At 39.4% G+C, this 16,366-nt stretch overlaps 1 protein-coding gene across 9 annotated transcripts in view; it reads right to left on the bottom strand.

The window, feature by feature from the left end:
* TENM1 (teneurin transmembrane protein 1) overlaps positions 1–16,366 on the bottom strand; it is a 1,397,628-nt gene that overhangs the window by 1,275,564 nt on the left and 105,698 nt on the right. The window contains exon 1 of one of the 9 annotated variants that reach the window (XM_078854254.1): positions 13,283–13,331. The exons of the other annotated variants lie outside the window; for them this stretch is intronic. The gene's annotated coding sequence lies outside the window, so the exon portion shown is untranslated. Of the gene's footprint in view, positions 1–13,282; positions 13,332–16,366 lie in introns of those variants that run through there. 9 annotated transcript variants of the gene reach the window in all.

Raw genomic sequence — 16,366 nt, 5'->3', positions numbered from 1 at the left:
CATGTCAGGTGAAGTGGTGGCCTTGGGGGGAATATGTGGTAGGTGGGAGAGGGCAGTGGGGTGAGAAGAGGGGGTATGGGGAATTTGGGATGTGCAGGCCTGTGGCGGCCAGAGAAAGAGGTGACTTTCCCCAGCACCAGGGCTGCAGATGCCAGGGAAAGACCCCCTTCCTTCCCAGCCCAGGAGAGAAGGAACATCCATCGCATTAGAAAGGTAAGACTAGTGATATTAAAATATATGAGTGGTGTGCTTTTATTTGTAGAACAAAATATGTTTATTATTAAGTTTGGTTTTTTTATATAGCACTTTTATCCAAAGTACTTTACAATAGTTACTAATAACTATACAAACAACATTTGGAAAGATCATTAAGTGGTCCGCCAAGACCCTCAGCAATTTTCAAGTGGTCCGTGAAAAAAAAGTTTGAGAACCACTGGTCTAGACACACTTGGGGGGAAAAAATCTGTGCTGACACTTTTCCACCACTTGTGTGGCAGTTCTGTTCCATTCACAAAGTTCATGTTTATTATTTTCCCAGAGTATATTACTTCATATTAGCTGATATGGTATGTTGAATCCCCACGTGCCTACCTAATTAAAAGTAGGTCACAATTCTTTTGCTCATCTGCTGTCAGTGTGGTATTTATTACTCCCTCAAATGTTGTATTATCAGCAAATTTTGTGGGTTCACATTTGGCTCCCACTGTTTAGGCCATTTAAGTAAATTAAAAACAGGGCCAAATAATAATCCCTGTGACACTTCACTTAATTCTCCCTCAGTTAGTCTATTATCAAGTACTTTGTGCCTACTATTTTAAAATCTCTCGTTCTTTGTCCATTTTCATACCCTGCACTCTGGCTTTCAAAAGCACGTAACATGAGTGGAAACCTGCCAGGTGGAACACAGCTTTTTATAAATCCTAACGGCATGCATGTAGCATTGCTAGTATCAATTTAGGGCCCAATTCTGCGCTCCGAACTTACACAAGTAGTTCCACTGAAGCCAAAGTAGCTTCTAGTGTGAAGCCCACAGGATTTGGCCTTTGGTTCGCAATAACAAAACAATGTAGACAAAAAGGATTGCTTGGCAAACTGTCTCCTTTTACAAGAGACCTGCAGCAAATGTTTGAACACCAGCAGGCAAGCACCTCTAGCCTGATCCACAGATTATGAATAAAATTCCCAGTTATCACTTTGAGGGTTGGCAGGCTCTCATCCCAAGATCAGGCCCAGTATTATTAAAATTATTATATAGTTGGGAACCCCGATGTGCACAGGTGCAACACTTACACTACAGGAACTCTTTTGTATTTACAAATAAATAATGTATTAATAAATTGACCAAAGTCACACACACTAGTCTAACTCAGTAAGGTAGACAGAAATAATCCAGAAAGTATATCTGAACATCCATACTCACACCATCCCTTGCAGAACAACCTGAAATGCCAACATTTTTATGGCTGACTTAGAACAACGCTTCCTCAGCTCCCGTCCCCTAATGCCCCTACGCTACTTGCACTACATTGAGGACATCTTCATCATCTGGACCCATGGAAAAGAAGCCCTTGAGGAATTCCACCATGATTTCAACAATTTCCATCCCACCATCAACCTCAGTCTGGACCAGTCCACACAAGAGATCCACTTCCTGGACACTACGGTGCTAATAAGCGATGGTCACATAAACACCACCCTATACCGGAAACCCACTGACCGCTATTCCTACCTACATGCCTCCAGCTTTCATCAAGACCACAGCATACGATCCATTGTCTACAGCCAAGCTCTACGATACAACCGCATTTGCTCCAACCCCTCAGACAGAGACAAACACCTACAAGATCTCTATCAAGCATTTTTACAACGACAATACCCACCTGCTGAAGTGAAGAAACAGACTGACAGAGCCAGAAGAGTACCCAGAAGTCACTTACTACAGGACAGGCCCAACAAAGAAAATAACAGAACGCCACTAGCCATCACCTTCAGCCCCCAACTAAAACCTCTCCAACGAATCATCAAGGATCTACAACCTATCCTGAAGGACGACCCATCACTCTCACAGATCTTGGGAGACAGGCCAGTCCTTGCCTACAGATGGCCCCCCAACCTGAAGCAAATACTCACCAGCAACCACACACCACACAACAGAACCACTAACCCAGGAACCTATCCTTGCAACAAAGCCCGTTGCCAACTGTGTCCACAGATCTATTCAGGGGACACCATCACAGGGCCTAATCACATTAGCCACACTATCGGAGGCTCGTTCACCTGCACATCTACCAATGTGATATATGTCATCATGTGCCAGCAATGCCCCTCTGCCATGTACATTGGCCAAACTGGACAGTCTCTACGTAAAAGAATAAATGGACACAAATCAGATGTCAAGAATTATAACATTCAAAAACCAGTTGGAGAACACTTCAGTCTCTTTGGTCACTCAATTACAGACCTAAAAGTTGCAATTCTTCAACAAAAAAACTTCCAAAAAGACTTCAATGAGAGACTGCTGAATTGGAATTAATTTGCAAACTGGATACAATTAACTTAGGCTTGAATAGAGACTGGGAGTGGATGTTCAAGACAGTGGAGGTCAAACAGATTATTTTAGTCTTTATGTTTAAGGTTGGGACAGGATCAGGGTCTTCACAGTGGTAGGATTCCACCTCTGGAATTCCTTTCCTGAGCAGAGTTTTTCTGGTGCTGTTTTCAAAACAGCCTCCTTTCTGTTCAGGTCAACTTACTCAGCATGTTTCCTCCAACAAGGTTTGGGGAGGACCAGTGGGAATAGTTGGTGGTTAATAAATTTATTAATATTTGCACTTGTGTGATTTTGAATATTGGCACTTAATTTATTATTTTAATAAAATAACCACAAAAATTATTTTACATTCTGACTTTGGCTAAGTGTTGTCACCTCTTGAACAACACTTTTAAGCAGAGGTTTGTAATAATTAGTTGAGATACATTTCTGAACCTGTAATAATTCAGTACCAGCAAGCACAGATGTTTAGAGGCGCATTGGTAGGTTGGAAAATTTGACTAAATGAAGCACTAAGCACCATATGGTATTATTTTAAACGGCATCACTTCAGTAAGCACCACCCTGGTGGGACTGTCTAAATTACTTATTTTGAATACTCTTTCAACTTTCAAACTAGTTGTTAACTATCTATGCTTCCACTGACTTGTGAGTCAGAAACTCAGTGCACTAAGAGATTGTATTTTCTTTCTAGATAGGTATTCTTTCTACTCTAAGATTATTTCAGGGGAGATTAGAAGATATTTACCTGGTTCCTCTTATTTTCATAATTTCTACCAGCCTCTTTGCTTTAAAAACATAGCTGCACCATTACAGAAATACCTGAACGATTCCAAGACTTAACTACCATTTCAAGTCCTGTTCTTACACCTGCTCCTGCTCCTAATAATCGTTACATGGTACAGTTGTTTCTATAAAGTATAATTTATTTTTTTCTGTGAAGCCAGCTCCAGCTTCTCCACACACAAAACCACCCTCAGGGCATAAGTGATTGACAAATAGGTTCAGGTGGCATGAACAGACAAACTATCTTTTGTACCAGTGAAATTTTTTATGTGGGCACTGAGGCTTGGATCGCAGGAGGAAGCAAACACCATGTTGTTGTAAATCTCAGACACACCAGACACTCTCAGTTGTACAAATTTCTCGTAACAGAGTACATGTCAAAGACAAAGTGTTCAAATAATCAGGCAGCTCCAATTCACTGCAGATTTTACCAAGCAAAAGACAAAGAGTCAGCTACACTATAATCAGCACATTTCTCTCTAGAACCTGCCAATAAAAACGATGCCAGACATCCGAGTCCTACCATGGAGTAGCCATGCTCTGTGCGTATCCATGGTTATCAACTCTGCTAGTGCTCCAGGTGGGAAAGGAGTAGGAGGAGTAATTGAATGCTTTTCTGAAGTGTAATCATATTCATAACTATTTACATGAAAATACTGTAATACCTATTGTAAACACAAACAAGGCTTGAAGAGGAATGAAAGTGGCTAAGGTTTAAGCTCATGTTTAGAAATGGTAAAAATAAAACTAAAGAAATATAAATGGGAAATTTGCAATTGGGACTATAAGAATCTGAAAGTGCTTTGCCATATTCAGCAAAATAAATGAATACATTTTGTTCTAGCACTACTTAATAGTAGAAAATGAAATCAGGGGCAACAAAATACCAGTGTGCACATAAAGGCCTGGAAAAGAGGAGGGTTGGTAAGGTGGCTGGGTGAGAGATTGGGCACAAGGAATTTTCCCCCATGCTCTTGTACTCCAGAGGAGTCCCTCACACAATCAGAGTCCTTGTGATCCCTCAGTACAGGAACTGAAAGAATCTGCCTTTGTCATCTAAAAAGGGTATGGAGAAGCATGGCCCAGCCTGTCCGTCTATCAGCCAATGAAGCATGGCCATCGTGTGGGAGGGCGAGGAGCAGAGACACAGAAATATGTAATGAATCCAGGTACTAAAGAAAAGACACAATTACTATGTGAATATCTCAACATGGGAAGCTTGTAGGAGAACCCTAGCCCTACAGCTCCCAGAGAGAGGCTTATTTGTACCAATGTTCATAAGGCGCTTGGCGATATCTATCTATATATACATAGGAGAGAATGAGAACTAGGTGAAACTCATAATTTTCAGTTCAGGGGGAATTTTGACATTTTGAAATATGGTTTTGTTCTGATATGGAACAAAATCATATTTTTAAAGATATCCTCCAACCTGAAAATTCCATAAAATTCTGTTTTGACACATGGTGTTTCTGAAATAAAATATGCTCCCTGGATCCTGGCAGCTACTGATCGCAATATATAAGGTTCTTGTCAGTTTCACTGCCCCACCACTGAACATTGCAGCAGCCTGGGGAGCCAGCTGTCCTGGTAGTTGAAAGTCCTGGGATCCCTCATTCCAAGGAAGTCCACGTGGCTGGGCTGTGCTTGGGAGAGCCCTGACATGTGAGCTGACAGGAAACCAGTGAGGTTTTTCTTGGAACCCTGCCTGTTTATTAGTAGAAGGTTCATTGAATCAGATATGTTTCTGTGAAACTCTGTTTCATTGGAAAATTACCAACCAGATCTCTATATAGATGCAAAATATCATCAGTGTCTCAGGTAACTAAATTAGTATGGAACTTTTCATCCCATTTCTAATTTCAATTAGCTTGTGAAGTTCAGGGCAGGACAGAAAGTTCTTGTTTCAAAACCTAAAAGAAAAGATCAGATGAAGCCATAACTACTGCACATGCTGACTTTAGCAGCACAGAAGTATGCAGTTTACTGCTTTATCTCTGATGAAGTGCATTGCAATCAATGAGAATTATTGCAAAGGAGTCAGGAGATAATTCTGCAGAAATGTCAAAAATGCAAAATTTGGAAAAACTGGATGAATTAGAAATGGTTGTATTCATTTTGAAAGGGTTTGCAAATTACAGTGATACCAACTCAGTCCTAAGTTCGATCTCAAATCTTTTGCTTGAAGCAAGGCCAATTCTAATGCTATACACACAGAATTTCCTAGTACTTGCAGCATTTCATTCTGTAAGCCACCTGACTCTTACCCTTAAATTTATATGCATGGCGGTTTTATGCTCACGTTACCAATACAGATAACTTGTTTTAAACCCATTCCCTGTTTTGAAGCCTTCAAAGAGCAGTACTTTAAGGAATACAGTCACAGATACTCGTTACCAGTCAATATTGGTGTTTGATTGCTAAAGCATTCTGAGGTTGGCTAGAGGGTACTTTTCAAAGCATTGAAAACCAGTACCATGGAATCATTCACCAAGTCTGGAGATAGAGTGGTTTCTGATTAGATACGTGCAAAGGTCATCATTTTTGTTTAGCAAGGGTTCATGTCATCATTTTCTTAAGATTCAATCTGCATGAACACATCTCACATTTTGGGCTCAAATTTCATGTGAATTTAATGCAAAACCATAGTTTGGTTTAAGTTCACTCACAACCAAACCTTATAAAATGTTGAATTTGCAACAATATCCAAAACCAAGCAAATGTCACAGGCTTTTGGTTTCAATGTGAATATTTTAATAAGCACTAGCTTATACAGAGTGTCTTCGTAAGATAATTTATATTTTCCTCTGTTGTGCTAGGTACGATCCCCTCTGAAAGAAGACCGACGTGATTTTATATTATGCTTGGGTTATTGGTCAGAATGAACAGCTGGGGGTGGCAAGATTATCATACCCAGACAAGACATCAGAGGTTAATTATTCTTTTGTAATAAATATGATTAAATGTCTATTCTGTTTTTAAGTTTTATTCCTGTGCCTGATAGCCACATCAATTTTGAAAAATAGGAAGAAACTGAACAGAATTGTAAATGGAACTTCCATAAAAATCCTTGTTTTTCTTGGGTATTCCTATGAGATTTTATCTTTATATATTATAAACACTTGCAAACATTTACTAAACATTAAAAGTGGGGGAAATCATGAACATGTTTTGCAGGAGCAAAATTCTGACCACAAAGCCAAATGAGTCTCTGTCTTTCTTATGTTGAATCTGTGAGAATTTCAACACCGTGGAGGAATTATTACTGTCATGAAGAAGCCAATTATCCATCCCCTGATGTAGCCATACTGAGCCCTTGTTCTGTGCTAGAATCCCAAGGTTTAACATCAGAACTCTCCAAGAAGTTTGCAAGACTGATCATGCAGCAGAGTAGAGTTCTAGAACTTCCACAGTCATGGATATGAAGAAAAAAACCACCACCTTGTCACTGAATCTATTATTGCCATTAGAGCTATGTCAAGACGATCTTAATTATAAGGTAAATCGACCCTTTATGAGGTGTTCTCAGTTATTCATGTCCTACCTACAGTTAAGTCATTCAAAAATCAAAAGAGTTTGTTTAAGCTACTATGGCAGTATATACTTTAAAGAAACAAACTTGCAATGGTATATAGAATGAGCTTCTCTCAAATCAACCTATTTAAGTAGTAAAAATTTCACTCAAATAGGACCTTGTGCCTATGGCTTGTTCCTGTTAACACTTGCCATTGAGCTTAGTGATTAGTGCTATTGAAGTAAATGGGAAAACTCATAGAAGCATGCAGTAGGACAAGTATCAGGCCCTTAGATTGTAAAGCTATTTGTCTGTAACTGCCACACACCTCTATGATTCTGTATAAATAATTAATTATGGTAACTAAAAATAAAATAAAATAAAACAGGAAAATCGGATAAATTATAAGGTGCGACTGACACAGTTGTAGTTTAATGTTTAGTGAACATATTACTGTAATTAGTGACTCAATATTCCTGGGCATATTGCCTGCCGCAAGCAAGCTCTACTCAGCATAGGAAAATTGGGGATGTATTGGTGAGCCTGTTACTGCTCCCTGATACAGAGGAGTAGTCTGTGCAAGTAGCCTAGAGGGTACTTTAACTTGCACAAGCAGCCCTTGGCCCCTAGAAAGCCATATACCAGCTAAGAAACAGTATAGCAGAGCAGACCTATCACACACCATCTCTCCCCCAACATATCTCCTATGCCAAGATGGTGCTGGTGGTGAGGGAAGTTGTTATATATGCTGCCCTTACCAAACCTGCCTTTACCAAACCTGTTTGGGTTTCCCCAAACCTTAGGAATTCTCAGCTGGCTAGTTACAGCCAGATTCTGGTTGAGCACAAATTGAGACTACATAAAGGGGGCCTTTTGTGATAGACTGACAGTATCTTGTAATATCCTGATCAGATCTTATGCAATTAAGGAAAACTTTATTGAATTAAGTTAAATTGTATTGAATTAGGGGCACATTGTATTTAAAATGAAATTGTGCATGTGTTATTGTGGAACTGTATGTATTTCCCTAGGAAGGGTGAATAGGAGAACAGCAGGGGATGTTTAGGCAAATACACTGAGGCTGTAAAATCTCCAGAGAAGCCGCCTCTCTGGAGAAGTTTGAATATACTAGTTCAAACTGGATTCTCCACGGATCAACAGACAAAAGGGTTTCTGGATAAATAGCCTGGCTTTAAACTGACTCTCGGCCTTCTTCCTGAGCCAGGAAATGGATACGGCCCCTGGTTGACAGAGGGCTCCAGTCCTTAGTGAAGGATTGGAAGGACTTGGCTACTGAGGCCTCACAAGGCTGCATGATTATTCTGAGATGAAGCTTTGATGAACTTGTAACACCATAAAAGCGGCAAAGAGTCCTGTGGCACGTTATAGACTAACACAGGTATTGGAGCACAAGCTTTCGTGGGTGAATACCCACTTCGTTGGAGGCACGTAGTGGAAATTTCCAGAAGCAAGTATAAATATGCAAGCAAGAATCAGGCTAGGGATAATGAGGTTAGTATATTTATACCTGCCTCTGGAAATTTCCACTATATTCATCCAACGAAGTGGGTATTCACCCACGAAAGCTTATGCTCCAATATGTCAGTCTATAAGGTGCCACATGACTCTTTGTGGCTTTTACAGATCCAGACTAACACGGCTACCCCCCTGATACTTGTAACACCATGTGGCAGTTAGGAGGACTGCTCCTGCCAGAATCCATGTTAGGGTCGAGGCGACCATAAGAACGGCCATACTGGGTCAGACCAAAGGTCCATCTAGCCCAGTATCCTGACTTCCAACAATGGCCAATGCCAGGTGCCCCAGAGGGAATGAACAGAACAGGTCATCATCAAGTGATCCATTCCCTGTCACCCATTCCCAGCTTCTGGCAAACAGAGGCTAGGGACACCATCCCTGCCCATCCTGGCTAATAGCCATTGATGGACCTCTCCTCCATGAATGTATCAAGTTCTTTTTTGAACCCTGTTATAGTATAGGGTGATTTCTGGTAAACTTATCAGCATGTGTGTTGGTTCTTTTATTGTTTTTAATATGTTTTCCCTGTGCTTTTTACCTTAAGAATAAAGTAGACTTGCACAGAAAGTGCTGTATGGTAAATTATAACTGTAGCAATTGCAACAGTTAACCATCTCTGAAGAAAAAGCAAGCAGGTGCCCTTGCGCAACCTGTCTGTTTTGGGAATGATAGTGTAGGTAGGGAACTGTGCAGCCTGGAAATGACCTAGTCAGAAGGGAGAGGGACCTGGTGTTCACCCATGAGAGGCAACAGCTGGAGAATTGGAAGCCTGAGACGGATGTCCTTACTTGACTACTGAGGGGAAATACAGGCATAGTTGCCCTGAACTCTGACAGCCCTACACTCAGAAGTGCCATGGAAGAACAGTTAGGTGTGTGATGATGTTATGACATATACAAACCCCACACTGGAAAGGAAGGGGTTAAAGATCTGCTCTGAACCGAGGTGGCAATACCCCACCACAACTGCAAAACATGCACAGGCTGGAAGATGAGATTAAAAGGGGAGCAAAGCAGCTCAGTAGAAGGCAGACAATGTAGGTGAAGAAATCTTACTGTGAGCTTCTGGGAAGGAGCACCTGAGGACTGCATACAGCAACTTACTCCAGCCCACCATGGAGAGATCTGTGACTTTCTGAAGGTTTGAGACTCTCTCTTTGGGTTCAATCCGTATTTAATGTCTTTACTTCATCCACGGGGAAGAGAAAGGACTGGTCGGAAGTGATCCAGAGAGGCAGCAGTATAGCACTTTGGAGTGCAGGACTTAGCCACCTGCCACTGGGCCCTGGATCAGAACTTAGTGGGAAGGGTAGGCCTGAGTTCCCCTACAACCCCTAGGGGTACCAAAGACAGACATCTACCTCTCCTGTGGGGAATGTTGTTGAGGGAAGGCCCTGAAGACGGACGAGTCTGGACCATGAGACCTCAACCTAGGAAAAGACTGGAACCCTTCCCTAACTCAGAAGGCTACTCCGTTGTTCGACTCTTTATATACCCCAAAAGGGGCAGACACAGACAAGTGACCTGGCCAGAGGGGCAGGTCATCAAAGGGACAAACCATTGTAGGGCTGGTGTGGCTACCAACAGGGGCACCCACAAAGGAGAGGGCCTGTCATGCCCCATCCTGCCCACTAGGCAAGGCCAGCAGTGAGTGAACTCCTTCACAGATCATTAAAAGACAACCAGTCAGAAACCAATAAAAATTCAGGTAGGCAGAATTTATATAATGTTATCTTCTTTTGCAATTAATGCTTTGGTACTGTACTGGTTGAAGTTTGAATATTTTAACATTCAATATTACATTCTGTAAGGCCAACCTACTAATCTGATTGACTGACCTCTGTTTCTTTTGACAAAATGATCTGATTAGAGTGCAATCATTGTCAGTAAACGGAATTAAATTAGAGGTATTAAAAATTATAGGTGATTACTATACACTTTAATTGCAAAGCTGAACTTATCCTTAAAAGAAAAATATTTTTCTATGTGTTTAAACTATCCCTGTATATCTATTAATGAGGTGCATAATAATGACTCTGGCCTTTTGAAACGCTAAAAGTATGTAATTGAACAATTATTAGTGTCACACTGCCTGAGGGCACTATTTGTCAAGAGATTTATATGATAGGCAATTATATCCACTCAACCTTGAAGGATAGATAATTTTATCTTCTGGTGGGAACAAATTACCCTTACATTTAATTTTTAAAATTTCAAAAGTTTAGCTTCTCTATTTTTATTAGTTACACCTTCCAAATTAAAGACTTCTTAGAAGACTTGCTTTGCCACTATACAGCATTAATCAGTTTCTCCAGGGTACATTTTGGGAGAATTACCATTGCCAGTTTGCTGTCTCAATTACCAAGCGAAGAAAGAAATGGGACATTTCTTTAATTCATGTTTATTGAAGAATGGCAATTTGTCCCCATTAAGTTTGCAGAATGTATATAATAGTAGACCTAACCAGTGGTGGGAGAAAAGTTGTCCATGTTTTTAAATGTATAATTCTATTTCTTTATGTAGTTTAATGTAAGGGTATCTGAGTGTTTATCCACATAGCCTGAAGAATTAGGCTATAGAAAACAGATTTCCAAGACCTGGGGCCTTCTCTCTGAATTGCTTTCAAACTTCCAAGGAGTATTGGGGGAAAAATCTAGAGTGATGTTAGCTAGGTGAAGAAAAATTAGTTCTGGGTGGAATTCATCTTGTAACAGAGAGGTCATACAAGGACACCTGTATGTCAAATGCTGTGTTAAGGACCAGATTCTCAGTTAGTGTAAATCATATTTACATCAACTGAGGATCTGACCCTTAACATAATATTTAAGTGTTATGGGGGCCCTTATGTAATATCACTACATTGAGGCAAACTTCACCCTCTAGTTACATATTTCTTTTACAAGCCACTTCAAAAGTTTAGATATGGTGTCTAGCCTTTGTTTTTATCAAGTGCACTCAAACCATTAGGAGAGAAGTCTTTTTGCCATCTATATTCCATGATGCTCCCATTTCACATTGTAGAGATTCTTAGGGCTGGATTCAGCTTCTATTGAAATCCATGGAAAGACTCGCACTGACTTGAGAGAGAGAGTTGAATCAATCCCCCAAGCCATACAATCACTGTGCATCCTTATAATCAGTTACATTGACTGAAAAAATATAGCATTCAATGCACTTTTATACGCAGTAATAATTAGACTGTTCTTGAATTACATTTAGTGAGAGGTTATGTCTGAGAATAACCTGAGCATCTTCCTGGGGACCAGTGCATCCCTTCCCCAAATACACCTTGTTAATTGGACTCATGTTGACAATAAAGAAGGTACTTCACCATTTTTCAGATAGTTGACCCATAGATGTGATCCTGGGGCTCAGGACAATGTTCAGTAGAATACCATCTACAGGAGTTTGCATAAGCCACACTATTATACAGTTTGTGCAAATAAGTCTGGTATATTTCAAGGGAAAATATAAATAATTAAAAAATAGATACAACTTACTAGACATTCAAAAACAATTTTCTTTTAGTATCTTTTTTATAACTTTATATACTGCATTTGAATAGATACTCATATACTGCATTACACCAATTCTGCATTGTTCAGGAGATAAAAGCAGTCTGTTACAGGAGAACGTATGGCACAATAAGATAACCTGAGAAAAATATTTTCAGACAGCAAAAGAGGCCAAAAAAGTCCCAGGCTTCTAAAATTATATGGTCTCATGCTGTGATGTTTTTTTCATGAACACTGACTAATTTTCAGAAGTGACAAATACTGGCAGCTCCCATTAACTAGAGTCACTGTGCTGATCCGGAAGAATTTACAACTCTGGGTATCTTAAAATAAAGCCCACTGAAGCCAAAGAGAGATGCCAGAAAAGGCACAGGCATATAACTACATCTAAGGACAAACAGAAGGCAGGAGGATCAGGGTTACCAACAAGAACATGTGGTTTATTTGATTTTTACAGACAGTTCTACAGGGTTCTACTTTACATCTATTTGTTGCTAAATAAGGTTGTTAGTGATAACTGTTCAGGAAAAAAATATTTAATGTGTTAAAGCATCCAAAGATTTAGAAAATGTAGGGTACAGAGCACATCTCTAAACACTTCCTAAAACGTGGACACATACATTATTTAAATTGCATCAGGGTGGTTTAGGTTGGACATTAGGAAAAACTTCCTAACTGTCAGCGTGGTTAAGCACTGGAATAAATTGGCTAGGGAGGTTGTGGAATCTCCATCATTGAGGATTTTTAAGAGCAGGTTGAATGAACACCTGTCAGCGATAGTCTAGATAATACTTCATCCTGCTTGAGTGCAGGGGACTGAACTGGATGACCTCTCGAGGTCCCTTCCAGTTCTATGATTATACATTAGTTGACATTTCCATTGGTCTTCAAGGGTAGTTCTCAGTAAAGTACATTGCAACAGCCTAGCCTAAGGTAACAAATACCTATATGACTATGGAAAGGTCTCCATTTGAGATGAGTGGATAAAATATCTTGGCTAGATGAAGATGGAAAAAAAGTGCTTCCAAGCACTATGTGAAATTCACAGCCAGAGAGAAGTGTAGGAAAATGATGAGATAGCAAAATAGTTTAATAATGGGCAGGTAGAATCAGGACAGGCTGGTATTTAAGCTTGCATAAGATATTCAGAAAATCTTGCTATATGGGCTATATTCTATTCTCAGTTATATATGGGTGCAATTCCCAATGATTTCAAAGGGGACTTATGTGCATATATTTAAGGGAAGATTCTGTTTCTGTTATGCATAACCCACATGCCTCACTAATATACTATGGTTATACAAGCCTGAAAACACACTCTCTTACAATGCTATGATTTGCTTTAAGAAAGAAACACTAGCAAAAGCTTCACTCTTACCATAAATTCTGTTTCTGCCTGTTCACCCATTATGTTTTTTCTTGTGAAGTTTCAAAAAAAATCACCCACGAAAAGCTACCTGCAACTTAATTAAAATACACATTATTAATGTCATGTTTATATAGAAACTCTGTGGTGAAATAAGTAGCCTCTAGCTTTTCAAGCAATCACAATTAAATCTGCCAATATGCACTAATGCTGAATTATATGAAGAAGAAAACAAGAATAAATAAACCAGTTTAACTTGCTTCAGCCAACTCCACACATAAAGTAGTGTTTCGTGTTGTATTTGAGCTGGAAAATCAACCATAAATTAATTACCTAAAACTGTCAATTGTGCAACATAGAATAAAATTGAAAACTCCAGATAAATTTAAAACTAGTTTTGTTTAAACATAATGGGTGAGATCCTGGCTCCTCTGAAGGTAATAGGAACTTTGCCATAGGTTTCAATGAAAATAGGATTACACCCAATGTATAAGAATTCTATCTCCCTTACAGAAACAGAAGAGCCTTAGCAGAAAACATGTGGCTGCATAAGAGTCTCCAAAACTGAGTGTAATCTTTCATCTGAAAGATTTGGTTTTTTTCAGCTGCTAGCAGTGCTCTTGCTACTTTGGCCAGCAGAGATAATATAAGAGGTAACAGAGTATGTAGCTTTTCTCCCTGGATGCTAAACATATCATCATACCCAGCATATACCATCCTAGAACTGAGTCCATCATCATAGATTCATAGATTCATAGATATTTAGGTAAGAATGGACCATTATGATCATCTAGTCTGACCTCCTGCACAATGCAGGCCACAGAATTTCACCCACCACTCCTAAAAAAGACCTCACACCTATATCTGTGCTATTGAAGTCCTCAAATTGTAGTTTGAAGACCTCAAGGAGCAGAGAATCCTCCAGCAAGTGACCCGTGCCCCATGCTACAGAGGAAGGCAAAAAACCTCCAGGGCCTTCCAATCTGCCCTGGAGGAAAATTCCTTCCCGACCCCAAATATGATCATCATCATGTTCGCATTACTCTGGTGTTTAGGGCAGCAACAAAGCTCCTCCACTCCCATCTGTTTGTTTCTAACATATACCATCCTAGAACTGAGTCATTCTAAGGTTATTCCAAATTCTAAATCATCCAATCACACTAGTCAATCAGCTTTCCATTCCAGTAGGATTAAGTTTTCAGGAATATTCACTCACTGCACAGAATTCTCCATTTTACAATAAAGATTATTTCACAATAATTTGTCACTTATATTCCTGTTGACTTGGAAAAAAAAGTGCCCCCGCCCTCTAGGAGATTTTATAATAAGGCACAGGATTAACTTTAAGGAGATAGTACCAAATCATTACCCAATAGAAAATCAGTTGTCTGGGGGTTTTTTTAACCTAATCTAGTTACCAGTCACATCAGCAGTTACTTGAACTCAAAGAAATTAGGATGGTGGGAATACATTCAGTTTCTTTTCTTTGTGGTTTGACAGCATTTGGTGTTTAGACAGCATATGTACTTCCTGTCTCATGCAGCAGGAACCTTGAAGCAGAACTGATGGAGAGAATTACTAGTAGGGTTTATTTACCACCCAAGACTTCTCTTTAGGTCGTTGGAAGGAGTTTAGAACCTGAGAGGCTGTACACAGATCTCTGGTGGAGGAAAGGGGTATTAGGTGGTATTAGGTCTTGAGCTGTCCACTATCTCTTGCTCTCCAAGTCTTCAACATACATTTTAAGTCAGGATGTACTATTTCAATGGGGCTGTATATAAAATGATTTTAAAAAAATCAATAAGAAATTCAAGTTGCCAGGGCCCCCTTAAAGCACAAGCAAAGCCAACAGTTTGAGGACTCCATTCTTTTGGGAATCTTGCATGCCATGCACATTCTGTAACTTGCCAGTTGGTCTTCTATGTTTTCCTGCAGCAAGACTGCATTGGGTAACAAGTCAAGGCCTGATTTTGCCCTATGGCTTGAGTTCCTGCTGTAGCCGGAGGCTCTACAAATCATAAGGACAGTCCCACTTTTGCACCACCAATTTTGGAATGACAATGATAAACAACCTGAGTTTTGTTTTCATGATTTATGGGATATGCAAAAGAATTGAGTACTGGTGGAAAAATTCTTGGTTTGCAAATTCACAAGAGCTCAAATTACTTGCTTTACCACAAAAATTTTTTTGTAAAAACAAATTAGTTTCTTTGCAACAGTTTTTTGTTTGTTTGTTTTTTGCAACTTCACCCAGTTGAGGTAAATGATAAAACTCCCCATTGACTTCAACAGGGCCAGGTCTGCACCCAGAGTCTTTTCATATAAAGAGTAGCCCCTATCCTGCATCCCTTGTGTAACTGAAAGTTCCACTAAAATTTAGGAAGTGTTAAGAGCACAGGAAATGAAAGACAAACCTTTCTGGATGGGAAAATGTGCAAAAAATTGTTTTTTTTAAAACAAAAAATTCACAAATTTAACTATATTTAGCAAAAGTTTAGACTCCACCAAAACATGAACGAGTAATGAAATTTCAATCCGTATTCGAGATTTCTCATAGAAGTCTGTGAGAGGAGAATTGAGTTTTCAACGTGCCTGCTGAGAGCAAAAGCTAACGATTCTGCAGAACTCTAAAAAACAGATGGAATTAGTGCTATTATCAGCTATCCACACAATTGTGATGTTGTTTACTATTCTTATAAATATCTTACAAATAGAAACAAGACTGCATACCACTTTATAATTAAGGACAAGATAGTCACTAAATAGAAGGGGAAGATTTTCAAAACAGCCATTCCAAAGTTCCTGTTTTATGTGCTTTAATTCCATTTTTTATCTTTATAATTAGACACAGACCAGGAATTACCCAGTGACATGGAAACAAATACATTTGCTAGGTGAGGAAGTAGTAGCATGAGTAGGCATAATTTCAGAAACAAAAGAAAGTTAGAATAATGTAAATAAGCACATTAAATGACTCCTATGTTAATTACAGTGTTATGATTATGGCTTTCAAACCAAGAACGCTACAGGAGATAAATTCAAGCAGCAAGTAGACAATAAAAGGATTAATGTTACATATTTACCAACATTTTATTT

This window comes from Lepidochelys kempii, chromosome 9, assembly GCF_965140285.1.
Source record: "Lepidochelys kempii isolate rLepKem1 chromosome 9, rLepKem1.hap1, whole genome shotgun sequence".
Classification (NCBI taxonomy): domain Eukaryota; kingdom Metazoa; phylum Chordata; order Testudines; family Cheloniidae; genus Lepidochelys; species Lepidochelys kempii.
This window is presented reverse-complemented; position numbering and strand designations above follow the sequence as displayed.